Consider the following 20,913-nt stretch of genomic DNA (forward strand, 5'->3'; position numbering starts at 1 on the left):
CACCCAGTGGGTTGGAAGCAACTTTCTGAGTCTCCACATACACCACAGAGATGGGGTTGATGTTGCCCTTTTGCCTAGTCAATGGGACGATGGGGTGAATTCCAAGGATTGCATTAAGGAAGTGAGTTGCAGATTAAAGGAACTCCTCCTCAGAGGCCAATACAATCTTAGTAATCTTATGAAAAGCCTTTCCTGTTTTAGAATTAGCTGCAACGAATTTGGCACCAGATTTTAGATTTGTTCAGAGAATGAGTGAGAGGGAAGGAGATGCTGCTTTTGTTTGGAATTCCCGTACCTTCCTTTGCAAGGCCAGCAATGCAGAGATATACCCCAAAGAATAATGGCAGCCTATACTTGGAACGGAAGCACTTAATTTGGTCTAATTGTGGCAATTTCTAGGAGTCATTGGGAAATTCTGCAGCTAACAAACGTGCCCCTGTTCTGTCAGATCCCTATTGGATTATTCAGTATTACCTTTTTCGTACTTATCAGCTAAGGGAATTACAGAAATCTGCCTCTGGAGCCTGCTGGGGATAAGAGCAGGGACATAACAACCTCCTTCTTTCCCACCGGATGGGTCCCCACAGCCCAGGTGAATGTCACATCTGTGGTAAAAGGGCCACTGATTCCCAGCAGGCTCTGACCAGGGCCTCTGCTTCCCAGGCCTGTGTCAGGCTGACCTCCTTTCCCTGGGCCCCTTGCTGGGGCCTCCGAGGACTGTCCATTCAGCGTGTGGCTTGTGGTTGTCCATGTCTGCAGGCAGACACACTTCTACAGATCTGGACCAGAGGCCAAAAACATGGGAGCAAGGACATTGGGCTGTTCACTTTTCCCTCCTCTCTCCTTTTGCCTTGAACTTAGTGTTTCCAGCAGCTGATGGGCGGCTGTTCTATGCAGAGTAAATGACTCAGATGTGGTATTTCTGAAATCATACTTCAGGATGTACTGGTGCCCCTCAAAGTTTGGGGAAGGCTGCATACTCTTATCTCCCTCTTGATGATTTCCACGCATATTAAAGACCGTGGAAGTCCTGTAGTAAAGTGACCTGGACAAGCTCGCCTCTGTTTATCCCAGCAGTTCCCATGAGACCAGGAGACTGCTCTTCTGCAGGGCACAGGGCAGATGTGTGGCTCACCTGGACTGACTCATCCTTTGAATAAAGTTTGGATGCAGCCAGGTGAATATCAAGACTGTAAGTTTTCTGTGTCTAGTTTTGTGCCTTTGAGCAAGTTACCTAACTGTTACATGCCTCAGTTTCTTCACCTGTAAAAGGGGATAATAAAAAGTACCTATTGCATAGCATTGTTATAAGAATTAAGTGCTTTAGTTAGGTTCTTAGCACAATTTCTGAAATATAATATGTCTTATATGTGTTAGCTATTATTATTAGTAGTACATTAATTATTTACTAAAAGCTTTGAACACTGTGCTAAGTGTTAGTGCCTTCTCTTCATGTCGTAGAGCATGGGATAGTATAAGAATCCTACCTTGGGTGAAAGATCACAAGCACCACTGTTTTGTTTAAGCCTCACAGCAGACTTACAAGGAAATTGCAATTGTCTTGTCTTATGGTGGAGGAAGGTGAAGCATACATACCTGAGCAGTAGAGACTAGTCCTTAGTCCACTCAACACATAGAGGACTCAAAGTCAGGCCTGCTGGCTCCAGGTCCACGATACCCAAGCATCTCTGTAGAGCTGCCTGTCAACCAGCCCTTGACGGGGACCTGGAGACATGGGCCTGATGTCAGCTCTGATAGGAGGCCCCCTCCACGTGGATCCTCCTCACATGGTGAAGGGAGACCTGGGTTCAAATCCTAGTTTCACCCCTCCCCAGTTCCTTGCCTTTGTGCAGGTTACTTGACTTCTCTGATCTTCAGTTTTCTCTGCTGCAAAACAGAGTTGGCAATACCCATGTCTTACGGGTGCAGTGAGGCTAATGACATTATGTATGCAAGGGTCAAGCACAAGACCTGGCATATAGTTAGTGCTCAATAAGTCTTAGCTCCTAATGACACTCTGCATCAGGCTTTGTGCTAGTCTGCTTTACACGCATGATCTCATGTAATCCTCACAACACCACCAGGAGATCTGTACTCCTCATTTTTCAGATGGGGAATCTGAGACTATGCGATTAAGTGACTTGCTCAAGGTCGTAAAGCCACGGATTGTGAAGTTGAGGTTCAAAACCTGGCAGCCTTACTCCATGGAAATACCTTTCTCATTCCTCTTCCTTGGAGCCATGTGCCAGGATGCATGCAAGGCTTATGCATGACCGTGTTCCTTGGTCAGCAGGACAGTTGGGCAATGAACATTTTTATCAAGTCTGTGTGGGACAGTACTGTCATTTGGACGTGAGGACAATGTTCCTGAGCCAGGAGAGTAAGGCAGAAGTTTAGTGCTGTTTCGCCAGGAGGGATTCACCATCTCCAGTCTTGGGTCCAGTGGTTCCATCAGTGATGGTGGTCCATTCATATGTGCATGCGTGGCTGGGGTTAGCTTCTGTGCCCCCAGCACAGGATCCAGTAACCCCATGAGTCTATTTACCTGTTTAAGAGTCCAGGTGACCAGAGGAAACACTTTCTTGCAAGATGAACTTAAAAGGACCCAGCCAGTCTTCCAGCTTGTTAGGGGAAGAAACTCAATGGATTGCAGGACAATGAGAGAGCCTTGAACAAATTCATAATTTGAATTCTCCAGATAAACTCTAGTTAACAATTCCAAAACTGGATGCCCTTCAGCCTGAGGGCCAAGAGCAAAACAAATGACGCAAGGTACCAGATGCAAGAATAGGAAGGGGAGGGGAATGCAGGGGAGAGTCCAAGGTTACTACCATGCTTTTCCTATGCAGTTGGCTCTGAGTCCAAGGGAAGACCAAGGTGGGTTATTAAGGGAGTATTGATTTGGATGTGCTGAGAGGTTGGAATGTTTTTGTTCCCCAGATGTGAAAGCACACTTGGCTTTGCATGATTGGGTTTTAAATTGCTCAGTGGAGCATCACTTTGCGCTGGCCTGAGTCTGTGAAGTCGCACAGTTCGGGTAGGACAGCACTTTTGCATTTCAGGGTTGGTCATGGGGAACAGCAGTTTCCAGTGCTCAATTAAAGCACATTTTCCCGGGATATTCTTATTTTACCTTCCTTGGCTCAGGGTCCTGTAAGGATCCCTGTGGGGGAGGGGAGTACAATCCAAGGTTGGTTGGTACACGAATGTGTCCAAGACTTGGGTCCAAGGGGATGGAGCCAGGTGCAACTGGGCAGTTGTGGGAGTGGAAGGTGAAGGCAGGGCCAAGGCAGGAAGGGAATGGGGATCCTTCATTCATTCATCCAGGTGGCATTTACTGAACACCCACTGTGTGCCAGGCATTGTTCAAGGCATGGACATAAAGCCGTGATCACTGAGGTCAAGCAGAACTCCACACAGTCACGTCACAGGCAGAGAGAGCCATGGGAGCAACATGGTGGAGAGGAGGGAGTGCTTGACTGGGGGGGGTCAAAGACCTGTTTGTATGACGATACTTTCTTAACAACCCACCCTTGTTCTTCTCCACTCTCAGAGCCAATTTAGTAGGAAAAGCACTTTACTTTCTTCCTCTCCTTCCTCCCACCCTAGCATCTAGCAGTTGGTACTCCAGGATATTTATTTTGCCTTTGTCCCTCAGGCTGAAATGTGGACACAGATATGAAGCCCATAACTTCATCTCTCCGGGATTCAGTTTGTGGACAGAGGGAGGGAGACTGGGGTCTTCTGGACCTGCTAAGGTCAGCCCTGTGCTTCTCAGGGGAAGCTCCTCCTCGTGAATCTTTGGTTTGGTTGTTTTTCTGGAGGAACTTAGCCTGTGATTTCAGATCAAGGCAGCACTGCCTGGCAAAAGAGTTGCTGGGAGACCTGAGCTGGTCAATGAGGTGCAGTTCTAAGTACCAGACGTGGGGCGGGTGCCAGGGAGAACAAGCTAGAGGTGAGGGTTCAACCAAATAATAAATGGAGAGAATTTGGGACCATGCCTGGCACATAGAAGGTTCAGTAAAAGTTGAAAATAAATAACCCTGGGAAAGAAAACAGGAAACCCAAGGTAGCCATTGGTTCCATATTCATTCATTCAATCAACAAATATTTCTTAAATACCTAAGTCAAAAGAGCATGGATTCTGGAGCCAGACTGCCTGGGTTCAAATCCTGGCTGTTTTATTTGCTATCTTTGTAACCTTGAGCAAGTCACTTAATTATTCTCCATGCTTCGGTTTTTCTCCTCCTTATTTGTAAATTGGGAATAATCAGTAACAAAAAGTGGAGGTTGTCATGAGAACTAGAAAAGACTAAGAGCTGCATGCATTCTTTATTAGTATCTTTTTGTTCTTGTTGTTATTAGTATCTTTTTGTTCATGTCTTCAGTGGCTGTTCATTGGTCAGGTGTTGGGATCTAGTCCGTGGCGACAGGCAAGGGCACTGCTTTTACTCATCTTACATTCCACTGGAAGAGCCAGATTATCAAAAGAGCAAATAAACCGACAAATAATATATTTTAAGAGAGTGATAAGTGCTAGGAAGGAAACGAGAGAATACTGGGAAGTGAGTGAGTAGGGGTAAGGACCAATAGTACATAGAGAGGGCACAGTGTGGTGGGGTGAGGGGGAAGCAGGCGCTCCGCACAAAGACCATCCTCTTGAAAAAGATGAAATAAGCAAGTCTTTGGAATTTACCAAAGAGAGAGAGAGAAAGCACTCCTTGAGTTTCCAAGAGAAGCAAGCAGGATGAGCAGCCAAAAATAAATACAGTTAAATAAAGATTGATTCTGGGGCCAAACAAGCTTCAAGATAATTATTTCTCCTGGTAGTGAATCATTATGGCTCACAAATAAACTCGTCTTTTCATGTTTTCAGTTCCGAAGGTCCTTGATAGATGGATTAATCCTCCTTTTCACCTGGCTTCCTTCACCTGATCCCCTCATCTCATTGAATTGAAATTAAGGGCCATTCATTTGGAAAAACCTATTAAGTCCCTGCTCCTCAGTGGCTCCCTTTCCACTCAGCCTGGCCGGGTTCCACCTCTTAGGGTGTGAGACCTCATGCATCTGCTGTCTCCATTTCCGTCCCCTGTGGGCCTGTGGCTGAGGCAGTAAGTCTCTTGAATATTCCATTTGCTCCTATACGTTTCCCATCCCCTATGGTTAGGAGGGATATGGGAACCTAGGAGACAGGCGTCACTTCTGGGCTGAGGGGGGGATCTCCTCGTGGGGTGCTTCCATCACTCCCTTTCCTTGTGATGGCACCCGAAGAGGTTGGGTGCTGCTGGTGGTACCCTGCAAGATGGCAGAGCTCCCGAGAGTCTGGGCCCCCCAGTGGGTAGTGGAGCTGAGCGCTGCTCCCTTTGTCTTCATGGGTCTCTAACTTCTGGCCTCTCAAGGGCCTCAAGGACTCGTAACTCCCTGCATTGTGTAGGCATTCCAAAACCTCTACCAATGAATTATTCAGCCTTGACTAGGTGTAAGTCGTTTTCCCCGATTCTTAAAGTTAACTTTTTCCCTCCTAAAACAACTTCCACACCTCTTCCTGCCTGGTGACTCTATCTGACTTCCCTGTTTTATTTTCTTTATTGTATTTGCCATTCGATGACATTATCTTATTTGTATGTTTATATATTATCTGTGTCTTCTCACTAGACTATAATCTCCGTCTGTTTATACACTGCCGTCTCCTCAGTGCCTAGAATAATATCTGATGCAAAGGAGCCTGATAAAAATGTGAACGCATGACTGCCAGTCGCCAGGGAGGCACTCCCCTCCCACCCCATCACTTCTCCCATGGCTTTTCCCTTACTTCAGGGCTCGGCTGTGTGGACTCATTGAGGCAGGAGAAGATATGGTTAGGATGATGGCTTACATACAGCATACCACCTGTGTAGCCTTGGGCAAGTTCATCTTGTGCCTCAGTTTCCTCATCTATAAAATCAGGATAGTAGCAGTAGCTATCCATCACATGGATAGGTTTTTCAGATTAAATAAGTTAATAGATGTAAAACACTCAGTAAAGTGCCTGACTCATAGTAAGAGCATGTAAGTATTACCATTGTCACCAATTGTTGGGGGAGGAGAGGGACCTGCCCCCTATCTGGCACCCCCCTTCAGTAACCTGGAGACCTGGCCTCACTAGTCACTTGGGGTCCCCCAGGGTCCATTCAGCAAGAAGGTACCCTCATGCTGAACTCCAGTCTGTAAGCCCAGGAGGCATGGACCAAGCCAGGCTAGAGGAGAAGTCCCTGAGAAAAACGGCCGACCTGGATGAGGACAGAAGGTCCTTCTCTCAAGGTTGAAGCTCTCCAAGCCTCGGTGTGGCCCCGCCCTCAAGGCTCTGTCCTTTCCTCAGCCCTTCAGCAATGTTTCCATAATGTCATTAAAAACCGACATGTGCTGGCCAGATGAGTGACACTTTCCAGTGATGGGGCTGTGCTCTGCTCCTCTGGGCACGGAGAACTTGTTGAATTATGTGCCACCCTGTGATGGGCCCAATCACAGGCGCACACAAGAGCTTCTGATTATACGCTTGTTGAGTTTCTCTTGACAGGAAGGAAATGAATTTACCTCGTGTCACCTCTGTAGTTTGCAAGCAGCCTCAGCTTCTGTGATAATAGCACCTGTCACATTTTGTGAGACCAAGGAAGAAATGGCCGTTTGGTGGCCAGTCCTCAGTGGCCTGCGTGTTCAAGCCTGGAGGCAGCTCGAGCTGATGCCTCACAGGGATGATTGCCTCGGGGCTCAGAGGGAGCTGGGGCTGCAGTGAGCAGAGCCCAGAATTCACACTCTTGGGTCTTGAATCACCGAGGCCTTGGGCAAATTACTGACCCTCCCTGGGTCTCCACTTCTGTTTGTCAAATGCGCATAATAATAGTAGTTACCTTACAGGGTTGGTGTGAAATTAAATGAGCTAATATATGAAAAGCACTGATAGCAGTGCTTGGCATGTAGTAAATGCTACATAAGTTTTTCTTTTATTAAAAAAATTTATTTTTTAAATAAAAGTAAATGGGCCTGCCATGTATGGAGACTTGGTGCTGGGCCTGTAAGGGATGAGATCTTCAGAAACTTGAGCAAACTAGGCAAATTGCTATGTCCCTCCACTGTGAACATGAATGGGAGTTGGGGAAGAAGGGAGGAAAAGCCAGATAGAGACAGAGACACCTACAGAGAGTTGGAGAGGAGAGTAGAGTGAGACCAGGAAATGAGAAGACTCTTAGAAAACGAGTTGGGAAATGAGACAAACTCACAGAAGGGAAGGTAGAAAATCGTCACGATAGCTATCAAGTATTGACAACATAGTGTGTACTGGGGACTGAGATTTGCACTTTGCGTATTATTTCTCATTTAATCTTTGCAACAATACTATGATGCAAGTTCTGTTCTCAACTTCATTTTATAGTGAAAACAGTGGACATTCAGAAAGGTCAGATATCTTATGTAAGGTCACACAGCTTTTGATGAGGAGTCAGGACTAGGACCTAGGTCTGCTTGACTTCAAAGCTCATGTGCTTATCTCCCTGCAGAGAGGCTGTGACCCCAGGAGTGTGGGTCCGTGTGGCAGTGTGGCAGAGCACCTCTGAGCCCCCTGCGTGCCCAGACACTGAGAGGCATAAGGCATTCTCTTTTGTAGTAGAGATGTGTTTGTAAAGAGACTTCAGGGAAGGCAGATGGGTGAGTATTCTGCATCTTACCCCTGACCCCTGTGTTACTTAGGATGCTTTTGGGAAACAACAGAGAAAAGCATTTTCCTGCACAAAAAGGGGTCTAGCCATAGGTGGTTGTGGTGCTAGTTCAGCTGCTATATCGTGTCAAGATTGATCTCTCTAGAATGTCAAGATTCTCTTGGCTTTTCCCTTATGGTTGCAGGACAAATGGGCAGCTTCAGACTTGGTGTGTATTTTAAGGTAGAAAGAAGAGGAAGACCAATGTCAGGTTGAGCTGTCCCCTCCTCCTTCTTAGACTTCCTGCCATGCGGGAGTATATGGCATGGCCACCCGGAGCTGCAGGAGAGGCTAGAAGGTGATCATTTAGCTTTCAAGCCTCTGGGATAGGCAGGTTGGGAATCCACCTTGGGTGGGCCAAACTACTGTGTCTGCCATTTTCCAACAAACCAGCTGAAGCCCAAACCACCAGTAACCCTCAACCTCGGCGGGGGTGGGGGGGGGCGGGGGGCTGGAGGGGCTCATTTAGTTCTCATGAAAGTCACAGGTGAGCCGTGACTTGAGGCCCCATTCCGTGTGGAGCTGGGTGTAGGGGGAGGCAGGGGCGCTCAGCTCCTTCCAGCCCTGCTGCTGCTGGAGTTGGGTATGAACACAGTCACGTCTGTCGTGTCTGGAAAACCAAGACTGGAGTCTCTCAGCTCTCCAGTGCCTGCTTTCTCCGCAGCCAACTGCACGGCTCACATCCCAGGAGAGGCAGCGGATTAGATCAGTGAGGGAGCAGAGAGGCCAGGAAGGGGGTGGAGGAGGAATGAATGTGGATTTGACAGAATTTTTGAAAATATCATATTATTGATTTGGAAGAGACACGAGAGAGGAAATGTAAGAGATGGGAGATAAGAGGCTCAACCGAGATGGCCATGAGAGAGGCTGCCTGGTTTTTGATTGGAGGTAACATCAGACCAGTGTTTCTCAACTTATTTTTCATTATTGCCTGCCTATGGAGCCTATTAAAACATTTTTTCCTAGTCATCACCTCCCGCCAATGAAATTTTAATATCACGGATATACTGTGTATCTGTTCATGTACTGTATGTATATCTGTGCTTATACATAAGAAGAGTAAGATTTTTTTGCACCCTCAAATACCAATTTTTGCCTCCTTGGAGATCTCGCCCTTTGAGAATATATGCATTGGATTCATCTCTGGGGCACATCTGGGCTTCCTTGGGGTGGGGAAGAGCAGGCCCCACCCTCTAAGCCCAGACCTTCTTGTGGAGAAGGGGAGCTGGAGTAGGCTCACATTTCCTGAGCACCTGTTATATGCCAGACGCCAAGATGGAAGCTTTAGATACCTCATCTCACCTGAGGGTGGACAGAGCTATGACCCCATTTCACAAGTAAAGACATCAAGATTCAGAGGTTCACCCCTCCTTTGAAGAGACCAAACTTGTCCAGATGAATGAGGTGACACTATTCCTATGACAGGGTATGGTTGGATGTCAAATGAGTTCAGAGCTGGTAGGATAAGAACAGAATGGGCTGGAGTTTGTGGTGGCATTTTCTGGAGGAGACGGATGGGAACAGGCTTTGAAGGCCCAGAAATGAGAAGGGGGAAGCAGTGGGGACGGCAGGAGCTTAGGAGGCTTAGGGCCTGTAGGGGACCCTGGCTGAGGATTCTTACTGGGGAGCTGAGGGAAAGTAGGGTGCAGCCACCCCAGGCAACAAGAAGAAGCCACGGTGTCCTGTTTATTCTGCAGGCTCTGGTGAGAATGTGGTGTTGAGCACAATTACAGTACTTAGCACAATTGCCGTAAGGCAGAGGAGATGGAGACGTAAAAGGCAGGAATCTGGGCTTGCTAACTCAGGGGCTTTTGGAAATTCAGCGGTCTTTTCAGAGTGTCCCAGTGAAAGTACAGAGTGTGTGACCAAGGAGAGATTAGACTCTTGTTTCTTTTTCACTCCCAAGACCCTCCGGCTCACTCACCCCTTCCCTTACATGGACTTTGCTGGAGCTCTTATGGACATGGCTGGATCAGCGAGGACAGGCTCCAGTAACAAACAACCCCAAATCCTGAGGGCAGTGCAACAAAGGTGTGCTTCCCACTCGTGTTTCATGCTCCTCATACTTTATACTGGAACAGGCTTCTGGATTACGTTCTTCCCCAAAGCCTTTATTTTCACGTGTGCTTCCACTGTCTCTGTAGTGGGGGGCGAGAACATGGACAATCGTGCACGGCTCCTAAAGTTTCTGCCAAGATGTGACTCATGTCACTTCTGTGGACATTTCATTGGCCAACGTAGGTTACATGGCTTAGCCTAACTTCAAAGGGAGCAGGGAAATGTAATCCTACCATGTACCCTGGATGTAAAGAGCAGGAGATATTTGTGAACGGCACTAAGGATGACCACAATGGTAATAAGAAATGATGACGATATTAAATTGACTTTTCAAGATCAAGTAGAGATGGTTTTTTTTTTCTCTGTTTTCACTGCATAGCACTCTGATTATTTCTCCATTTGTGTTCATATTATGCTGTTTGGTAAATGTTTATTTGTTGCCCCAACTAAAGTCAAAACTCCTAAGGGCAAGGAGTATGTTGAATGAGAGACCTACAAATATTTATTGAGGACCAATGCACTGTATACCAGGTGCAGTGCTGGTACACAGAACAAAATCCTAGTCTCTCAGGGTTATAGGTCTCGTAAGGGTGACAGATGAGTTGCCTCTGACTTCCAGAACAGCCTGAGAATGGCCCTATCCTAGCACTGACTAGTCCAACTGCTTGTTGATTGGCTCTCTAAGTTAGACATGGGAAGCAGGGAAGGAGGGAGCTTCCAGAAGAAGATGGCCTGTGAACCAGTGACCCAGCACAGGCCCCACGTATGGCAGGTGTGTGATGCATTCTTGACCTTCATAGTACTTTGCTCTTGGCATTGGTTCATTCATTCTCTTATCCCACTTGTTGCTTTAGATAGGGCAGATATTGTTAGCCTCATTTGACAGATAGGTAAACAGTCTCAGAGTTGGCCGGTTAACCTAGTTGGCTTAGTTCCTTGAGGATGAGAGCTCATCTCCTCTCTGGCTGTGTCAGCTGAGCTGGACCTGCCAAGTTCAGGCTTCCCATCACTCAGCTCCCAACGCCATCAATCAAGCATTCTCAAATTGGTGGAGCTGAAAAATGACAGCCATTTGAAACTGAGTAGAATTCAGTATTATTAAAATAGCATTCTAAATTTTAATCTTGTGCATCGACTTTTTAATAGCTTCTACTTTCACTAAAAATTATGAGTCCCGCTCACAGACATTCAATTTAAATACTGTCAGGCAAGACTGATTTCTCTTCCAGTATTACCAGATCCTTGCTTCCTTCCGTACCTCCCTCCTCTCTTTTCTTCTTCCTTTTTTTTTTGTACTAAGTTAATTTTTCACTACTTGGTGATTTTACAGGGTAAGAACTCTAAGAAAGAGAGTGTATCTTTGTTTATGGCCCTTTTATTCTTTCTCTTCTATTCTTTGGCCTTCTTTCCAGTCTATGCATTGTTGAGGGAAGGCTGGCTCCCCTGTGAGAGCCAGATAATGGTATGTTTTCTGGGGCATTTTTTCTCGTCACTACCTCATTGTTGTGATACCGAACAAGTTTAGTGATCAACATTGGTACCCTCCGCCCATGTTCATTGCTCAGTCTCTTCAATACTGGCGAAAGTCTCCCAGGAAATGCTGGCCCTTTATGGAGGATGCCTCTCCCTCCCTGATGCATCACTACTATTTTTCTTTTCCAACTCCCCCCCACCCCTGCCCCGAATCCCTTCCTGCCTGGTTATCTTCATTCTCTCATTCCCGTCCCAGTTTCTCACCTTGAACCAAGATTGGGGTGGGGGAGATGGGGGCAGGATTGATAATGAGGAGGGCCAAGTGCTGATAAGGAGGAATGAGCATGGGTTTTGGAGTCAGACCTGGTTTGAATTTCTTCCTTTGCCAATTGCTAACTATGTGACCCTGGAAAAGTCACTTAGCCTCTCAGAGCCTCAGTTTCCTCACCTGTAAAATGGGGTTAGTGATACCTATCTCAGAGGGTTGTGGTATGGAAATGAGAAAATGTACATAAAGCCCAGTGCTCAGCACTGTGGACAACTGTGGCATCTATAGCTAACAGGCCCTTCTTTCATCCCCTCTACCCTGCAGTTCCTATACCCCAGCCCGGCAGTTCTCAGCCCTAGACACACATTAGACTCATGTAGGAGCCTTTCAAAGGTGCCCATATCCCCTGGCTTCACTCTAGACCAATTAAATCAGAATGTGGGGGTGTATGCTTATGGCATCTTTACTTTAAAAATTCTTTCCAGGTGAGTCTGATGCATGCAAGGGTTGGGAACACCTCTCAATCCTTAGGGTTGCCTAAAGTCTGAATATATTTGTCTTTTGAGATCAGAGGGATCTTATTTTAGTGTTTGTGGGCAAAGACCCAGATCTCTTATTAGCGCTGGAATGGGATTTTTCCTTTTCTGACTGTGCCTAAGAGGATGAAGAGAAGAGGTGGGGTGGAGCATGGGTTCTCAGTTCTAACTAGGCACTCTCTCTGTTTCCTTCTTGGGATGCCTGTGCATTCCTGCAGCCATCACCCTTGCTTCCAGATGGTGGGTGGAGGGGAAGGGAGGGAAGGAAAGAGGAGGAAGAAAGGAGGGAGGAGGGGTGACTCTCATGGGGTCTTCTCCAGATTCCGTAGCCTGCTAAGGTACTCCTCTCCTCTATACTCTGAAAACCCTTTGGTCTAACCTCGAGCTGTCCAATATGGTGGCCACTAGCCACATATGGCTGTTAGACACTTGAAATATGGCTAGTCTGAATTGAGGTGTGCTGTGTCCTGTATATATTTAAAGACTAAGTAAAAAAAAAAGAATGTAAAATATCTCATTGACAAAATTTTTAAAATATTGGGTACATGTTGAAATGATAATATTTTGGATATATTGGGTTGCATAAAATATTACTAAAATTAATTTCACCTGTTTCTTTTTAATTTTTATTGTGGCTCCTAGAAAAATTTAAATTACCTAGGTAGCTCGCGTTGTTATATTTCTATCGGATAGCCCTGGTTTAACTTCTCATTTGACACTCGCTGTGTGTTTCATAGTATGTCTTCACGGTTCCATCAGACGGGCAGTTTGAGGACAGGGACCTCAGCATCCCATTCATTTTAAGTGCCCCCATTACCTGTCATCAAAGCACATTGTACTCAGCAGACAGTGGTAAATGTTTTCTGTAATTGCTGCTGATGGTGATGGCGCAGATGGTTATGGTGTTGAAGAAGATGATGATGTAATAAAGCTCAAATGATATATTGGGGCCAAGTTGCAAAATTTTTGAAAAACTATGAAGATGAAATGGTTACTTTTTTTAGAATAAGCGTCCTCAAATACATCTTAATCGTTTGATTAATGTATACATATAAAGATCCTTGGTACATGAAACAGAAACATCTTCAGTCATTTCTATTTAGAGATGGAGCAATTTTTAAAAAGTCTCATGATTAAAGCTCTCCTAAAGTGTTTAGTGAACTGTTGCTAGGGGCCAGTACTAGGTTTGCCTGAGCAGTGAATGAGTGAGATAAAAATCCCTGCTCTTTGGACCTTATACAGTATGTGAAAGTCAACACATTTCCAAGTAAAATGTTTCTAGGTCAGATGGTGTAATACACAGCCTGGAGAAAAATAAAACAAGGCAAAGGAGAGGGTGTGTGGTGGGGTCAGGTGGGTGACTTGTGAATCTTTCATGAGGGTGCCATTGAATAAATGACAATTAACCAAATGGCTGAAGAAGGCGAGCAAATCTCTCGGGGCTCACTTTATCTTATTATTTCTGTAATTCATCTAATATCATGTTTCTTTCAGTCATTTATTCATCCACAAATACATGTATTGAAATATTTTTGTGTGCTTCAGGCAATGGTGAGACGAGGAAGTGGCTTCCACCTCCCAAGGAGCTCACAGCTTAGTCTCAGAAGCATGAAAAATGCACCAATTATACATCACACTCACATCCTCTTTAAAGAAGATCCTCAGTTAAACAACACTTCAGCCTCTGTAGTGGTGTATACACTTTCTAGTATTCTCAGGTAACACAAGTGCATCTCATCTGAGATGTCCTCTAATGCAGGATGCACTGGAGCTGTTGTCTGTGGAGAGACCTCTCAAGGTGCCTGGGTCCTACAAGCAAATGCCACGAGGCTCTGGTAATTGTTTTGAGCGCAAAATGAGTTGAGGGCTAAAAATGCTGCAATTTCATTGCAGTGTGGTAGTTTCAATTTAGTCACAAAGATTATTTTGGAATTAGAAGCATGTGACTGGTTTGTAGTGATGTGGTTTGAGAAGACTTGTGGGTTATTTTCCAGGCCATTCTTGATAACGTGCTGTCTCACCCATTTAGGCCATTAAGAGAGGAGCTAACAGGCCCTCTGTCCAGGGCAGTCCAAGGGAGTAGAGCTCACATCCTGCTCTATACCATCTATGGCATTGCTGTTTTACCTTCTGGAACTGACTGGCAGAATCAAGACCCACCTTGACCATATGAGGCCATCCTGGAGCTCCAGGCAGGAAGCAGAATGAAAACATGTGTTTGTTTTACTCGTAGCTGGTGAGTCCACATTCTCTGTGTAAGGGCCCCATTGGTTAAAGAGAGAAGAATCTTGTCTTTGTTAATTTCACCTTTGAAAATAGAAAAGTTGTCTTTAACTAGATTAGCACGCACTTATGGCTAAATGAGTCCAGTATCTCTCTCAGTTAGTCTGGAATTTGGAAGCTGGGATGAGGCCGATTAAATGACTTTCTTCTGAGAGCTGTGTGCTTCTGTGATTTCCATTTCTTTCCTTTCAATCCCTAACCTGTCTTCTGACTTTCTTGCTGCCATCCCACCAATGTATTCAAGCAGACTGCTAGTTCCTTGTCACTCCAAAATTCTCCTAGCTCTGCCTGGTGAGCCCATAAATCCCCAGTGTTTCTTATCTCGTGCTTTGGGGAGGGAAGCAGATGGCAGGGCTGTTCATTCTGCCACCGAGGGAGGCAGGTGGAGGGGCAGCTAGGGTGACAGCAGTAGGTGGGGAGGTGGGGCTTCAGGGCTGAGCTTGAAGGAGACACCAAATCATCCACGGCCCCTGGGCAGAACAGCTCGCCTGGAACCAGCACTGCCAGCAGAAGGTGGCAGCAGCTGGAGGCTGCTTCAGCTCTTGAGCAAGCAAAGAACAATGTTGGGTAGGTGACTGGGAGTTGCTGCATTTATGGATTCGCACTTGCTGCTCACCCTCTCACATCTTTAGAGTGGCTGCATTGAGGTCCTCAAGCTTTGTGACAAGTGGATTTTTGCTCAAGTCTTCTTGATCCAGGGCAACTTCCTCTCATTTCCCCCCCTCCTTCCCTGGCCAACTCTTTGAGCTGAACGTCCTCGGTTCAGGGAAAGTGCCCCTCCTCTGTGCTTCCCCAGCCCCAAGCATTTGGCCCACTCCACTGCTTCGTACTTGCTTCTGTAATCTGTCTCCCACACTGGGTGGTGACTTCTTTGGTGGCTGGGACTATGTCTTGTCTTTCATTATATTTGCAGGGCCCTGCAGACTATACCAGGCACTCTGAATATTTGTTGTCTTGAGTGGATCCCATCTATGAGCATGGTATCATTTAATTAATTACAGACATCTCTAGATTATCCACTAAATGAGAGGAAGTAGCAGCCTGGAAAATCCAGAAGAGCAGATAATCCAAAATTTCTTTCTTTAAGGCTCTGCAGTGCTCCATAGGGCAATTTGGGAGAAGGGGACAGATTATCCATCTTCCTGATCATTGCTATAGTTGTTAAATAAAAATGAGGATTTTGGTGGTGTTTGAATATCAATAATTATAAAATGCCTTTCGCTGCCTTCATCATCAGCATCATTTCATCCTTATTGGTTCTACCTAGTCAAGACAGGAAGGATCGTTTATGGAAATAGATATGTTTCGTTGACCTACCGTTGCCATGATGCCGTATATATCATAAGGCACTATTGAATAAATTGAACATAAGGATAAGCAGAGTTTTCTAAGTTATTAGGAATTATGTTTCCCCTGCTCATACCTGCTGCCAGTCAGTGTTAGGAGTCTGGGAGTGTGCCAAGTGTGGTGAGCCAGGCCAGAATGGGATTTAAAACTTTTCCAGATAAACCACATGTGATAACTGAGCTCTCTGCAGTCCAGGCATGTGACAGGCAGGTACATCAGAGAGCAGGGAGGGGGAAGGGACAGTAGGACATTGACATTTGTTTGAAGCCAGTGTATGTTACTGCCTCCTTTAGCCTAGATTCCATGTGTCTTTGCACATTGGCAATAGAACTGGGCTGGCCTGACAATGACAATAATGACAACAGTGTCTTTTTGTTCAACCTCATGTCTGTGCCAGTCAGTAGGCTCAGCACTTTGCCGGCATTATTGTTCACCCACCAACATCTTGAATGGGAAATACTACGTATTTCCATTTTACAGATGAGGAAACTGAGTATTCATAGGTTAATTCACTTTCCCAAAATCACACAGCTAGTAAGTGGAACTGGGATTCAGAGTTCTCCCTGGCTGCTTTTCCATGCTTTTCACACTAGACCTTGCTGCCTGAAGAGCCAGCCTGGGCTGTCCTGAATTTGCCATTCACTGGTAGCTGTGTGACTTTTAGCGAGTCACATCAATCTCTGGGCCTCAGCTACCTTTTCTGTATAATGGGGATAATACTCATTGCTTGCTTTGGAAGGATGCTAAGAAGATTGAGTGAACTAAGGTGCATGGCAGTGTTCAGGAAAGTATTGTGAGTTCAGGATCAGATGGGGGCGTTATCATCGCTTGTCTTCCCTCCTGATCGCTGGAGTTTCTGAGTCGCAGACTGGGAATATTGAGCTAACACTGAGCATTCTTCAAAGGAGCCAAACAATTGGGGCCTTGGCTTTGGTGATCTGCGCAGCTGGTGTCAGCCTTGTGAGCCTGCTTGGCCCCTCTGGAGGCTGACAGAGTGATGGAGAAGCAAGTAGGGGGTGCCCTCAAGCATGACTGAGCAAGGGGTGGAGAGTGGCTCTGTTGTGATATGGACTGAGGGCACTTAAGCTCTCCATGGCTTTTTGGGAAATTGTGGCCTTTGTGTTTTTACTGTCTCCCATTTTAAGAAATTGCTGAGTTCTTTTTAAGTTGCACTCAGTGGGTGGGTGAGTAAACAAACTCTCCTCATCTCTTACTTGATCACTTGCCACAGTTTGCTCACGAGAGGGATAGAAGGGGAGCAGACGATAAGAGCAGAGAAAAGGAGAGGCATCCATGCAAACCAAGATATAGGAGAGAAAAAGTTTCATCTTTGTTGAGTCTGATTTGGAACAATAATAACAACAAAGACAATTATAATATTAATAACAATAATGTTTATACTTACTGACTTCTTACTATAATACATGCACTTTCTAAGAGATTTAGGTGCATTGTCTTATTTAATTTTTAAAATAACCTTATGAACTGAGTCCTAATTTTTGTTTTTGTAGGGGGTCTTCCAGTGAGGACTGGAAAACCTGCTAGACAAATTCTAAAAGAGCTGTAACACTCTGAGTACTATTTTTATGATTATTTTTATAGCTGAATGAACTGAGACATAAAGAGATGAAGGAACTGGCCCAAAGTTGCCTTCTGATAAGTGAGGAGTTACGATCGGAATCCAGGCAGTTTGATTCCAGAGCCTCACTCTTCATACGTATTCTCTGCCACCTCTTTGCAGTAGGTAAATTAGAAACTAGAAGAATTAACTCATTTCAGGATAGGAGACCCATGTTGTTCAATTATCCAGGCTAACAGAGGGGAGCCAATGATTCCTCATGTAGTTTATGTTAGCTCTGGTATGCATTATGAGGTTCTTTTTGATGATAAGTTTAGAATCAGGAGCACAATAGGTGGGGAAGCCCAGTTACTAAGCAAAAACATGTTTATTCTCAATAATTGTGTTTACGTGAACATGATTCCAAAGAGTCTCTTTCCTCCTTGGCAATCTCTCAGAAGTCATGACTTCCCATCAGTCTTTGTCCGCTTGTCTTTTTAAGGACCATGGACAGAGGCCTGGGTGTTGGAGTGGGCAAACATTTTGTTTAAACTGTGCCTGTGTTCTTGGCTTAGTTTATCTTCCACAGGACATTTTTCTAAGCCTTGTAGGAAGTCACACTAGCATTGTCTGAGTACACACATGCTGACAAGCTTTAAACATTTTTCAAAGATAATCTGCAGAGTTGGCAATGGCCCTTTTCTGCTTTCTCTAGCCTTATTGGGACTTGTTAGGCTTGACCCTTTGCCTTACAGTATGGCCTGTCTGCCTGAGATTTTGGTCCTCAAGTGTGGTTAGTGCCAAAATCAAAGAACTAAATAAGCATTTACCTGTTCTTCAGTATCATTAAATGATGATGATATTATGCGTGATAACAATACATGTTTCTTGAGTGCTTATTGTGAGCCAGACTTTGCCCTGAGTGCTTTGCATGTATTACTTTTTATTTAATCTCCACAACCTCAATGGTCCTAGGCAATGTGGATGACTATTGCATTTTTACAGATGAAGAAAACGAGACACAGAGATATTAACTAAATTGCTCCAGAGAACCCAGTTAGGCAATAAGCAGTAGAGTAGAGTCCACACTCTGAACCTCAGCGTCATCCTGTGTCCACTCCCATGGGGTCCTCAGGATAGGAAGAGAGGGATGAACTTTTCCAAGCAGATGCAGGAGGTGTGGTTAGTATTGGATAGGATTTGATGCTTGGTCCCTTGTTCTGCTTATGATCCAAGCTTGTCCAGACAAGAGGGTAGTGATACTCTCGAAGCCAGGGATGGCAGGTGTAGTTGCCTTAGGAGGCATAAAGCGTGGGCGCTGAAGCAGAAATGGGTGTGCCAGGCAGAAGGGTTAATAAGCACCTCCAGTCTGGATCATTTTGCTGCAACATCTGCTGCTAACCCACTGCTGGGAGAGGGAATGCCAACCTTGATGCTGCCTGGAGTAACCTTTAAAACAGAAAACATTTGGACCGGCCGCGTGGCTTAGCGGTTAAGTGCGCACGCTCCGCTACTGGCAGCCCGGGTTCGGAACCCCGGGCCCGCACCGACGCACCGCTTCTCCGCCATGCTGAGGCCACGTCCCACATACAGCAACTAGAGGGATGTGCAACTATGGCATACAACTATCTACTGGGACTTTGGGGAAAAAACAAAAGGAGGAGGATTGGCAATAGATGTTAGCTCAGAGCCGGTCTTCCTCAGCAAAAAGACGAGGATTAGCACGGATGTTAGCTCAGGGCTGATCTTCCTCACAGAAAAAAAAAACAAAAAACAAAAAAACCAGAAAGCATTTGCATGTTGCAGTGAGGCTTGTGTTCTGTTGGTTGGCTAAATCCCAGTTTCTACCATTTCCCCAGTGGTGTGCTTGCATTTGTGTGCCAAGGCATACTGGGTAGGGATGACCCATATGGATGGAGGGTGGGCTCACTTTGGTGTTGACTCATCTCATTAATAACCACAGAATTGCAATATCATCACTATATGGAAGCTCAGATCCTTCTAGAAAACTCATTTTTATACAACAGAGGAAGCTGAGGCCCAGAGTGGGAAAGCAGGACTAAAAGTCAGTATTTGACCTCTAATCCAATGCTCTCTCCGTGACTCTATACTGTCAAACCTGCAAACATGATTAATATCAATAAAACATTATCAATAGTATTAATATTATCAATAAAGCTTCCACTAAGGGTAAAGCATTGGGCTTTGTGCTTTGAAGTTTGTCAATACAAAGTGAATAGTGGTCCTTCCCCTCAAGGAGGGGATTGACGATTTGAGATTTGACATGTAAAACAAAGAGTTATCACCATCGTTGGCACCATCATCACCATCACCATCACCATCATCATCATCATCAACATCAAAGAAACCTATTTTGAGCACTTAATATGTGCCAGGCACTATGCTACGTGTTTTATTTATATTGTGTCTTAATTTAAAACTTATGGCAAACCTGTTATTAACCACACTTACAGATTAGGTTCAGAGGCATTAAGTAACTATTACAAAGCCTTCCATTATGAAACTCCACATGGAGGATGCAGTTAATCAGGTACAATAGAAGCTTAGAAAAACCAGAACACTGTAGAGGCTTGGAGAAGGTGAAACTTTCAGGGGACTTTGAGCTAAGCTGCAAAGTGTGATTAGGACAGTGAAAACAAACAGGAAAAGGAGGACACTCCAGAGTGAGGAGCTATCTTAATGGTGTTTGGAGTGAAGAAGGCTGAAGGTTAGACCAGGGAACAATGTGTAGAGCGGTCTGAGTAATGAATGAATGACCTTCCAATCACTAATGAGCACATTTCGTGGTTCAGACCCCGTACAAGGGTGTAAGGGGGCACTGGGCACGCAGCCCTGCACGCAGGATGGAGGAGAAGACCCCCAAAATAGACAATCATCATTCTGTATGATAAAGGCTAGGCAAGGGGCAAACTTAAGGGACCATGTGAGTTCAGAGGAATGGGGTCAAACTCAATCCTCAGTGGCTTGCTAAGGGTTTGGGCTTTATATTGAAAGCCAGAGGAGCCAGGGAAGGATTCTGAGTGAGAGCGTGACCTGGCAAGTCATCCATTTGGGGAGACACTGCTGTTACTGTGAAGGATGGCCTGGGGACAAGGAGACCTGTTGAGGCAGTGGGGGTGAGCACAAGGTCCCAGCTGGTAACTGGCCTTGAAGGTCGTCCTCTCTCCCTGCCTGCCTCTTCCCTGCCTGTGAGCAAGACAGGGAGAACTTCTGTTAGTGCTGTTCCCTGGCATGGTCAGCTGCCAGAGCTGCAGCCCAAAGCGCGGAGCTCCTTGCAGCCAGAGCTCGGGGCTGTCAGGGGATCTCACTCCACACAAAGACTGTTTCCCCTCTGCGGCTGGACTCGGCGTGTTTGCGTCTCCTGTGCCAGCCACTCCTGCCCTCCTCAATTCCCAGAGCCGAAGCTGGGCGGCTGCCGAAGGGCGGGCTTCCGGGAGACCAGGCTCACAGTGCGGGAAGGAGGGGAGGGACGCAGCTGGTGCCAAGAGAAATATTAACTTGACATTTAGCAAAAGGGTGAATCCATTTATTGCGCTGCAACAATGAAGTGTTTGCATCCTGAGTTGCCTTCTGTTTTCCCATTGTCTTTGCTCCTCAGTAGTCTGGCCAGGTTGCAGTCTTGGCAATTTAAATCAGTGT

The 20,913-nt window shown here is 45.7% G+C and overlaps 1 protein-coding gene and 1 non-coding gene across 3 annotated transcripts in view; one reads left to right on the forward strand and one right to left on the reverse strand.

The window, feature by feature from the left end:
• The window catches only part of KCNMA1 (potassium calcium-activated channel subfamily M alpha 1), a 711,162-nt gene that overhangs the window by 260,311 nt on the left and 429,938 nt on the right, over positions 1–20,913 (forward strand). The gene's annotated exons all lie outside the window — the stretch shown is intronic.
• Positions 17,206–17,267, reverse strand: LOC147916807 (U7 small nuclear RNA). Its single transcript, XR_015552637.1, has one exon. It is a non-coding gene; the product is annotated as a U7 small nuclear RNA (small nuclear RNA).

This window comes from Ceratotherium simum, chromosome 6 (assembly GCF_057802395.1).
Source record: "Ceratotherium simum simum isolate JZ-2026a chromosome 6, ASM5780239v1, whole genome shotgun sequence".
Classification (NCBI taxonomy): domain Eukaryota; kingdom Metazoa; phylum Chordata; class Mammalia; order Perissodactyla; family Rhinocerotidae; genus Ceratotherium; species Ceratotherium simum.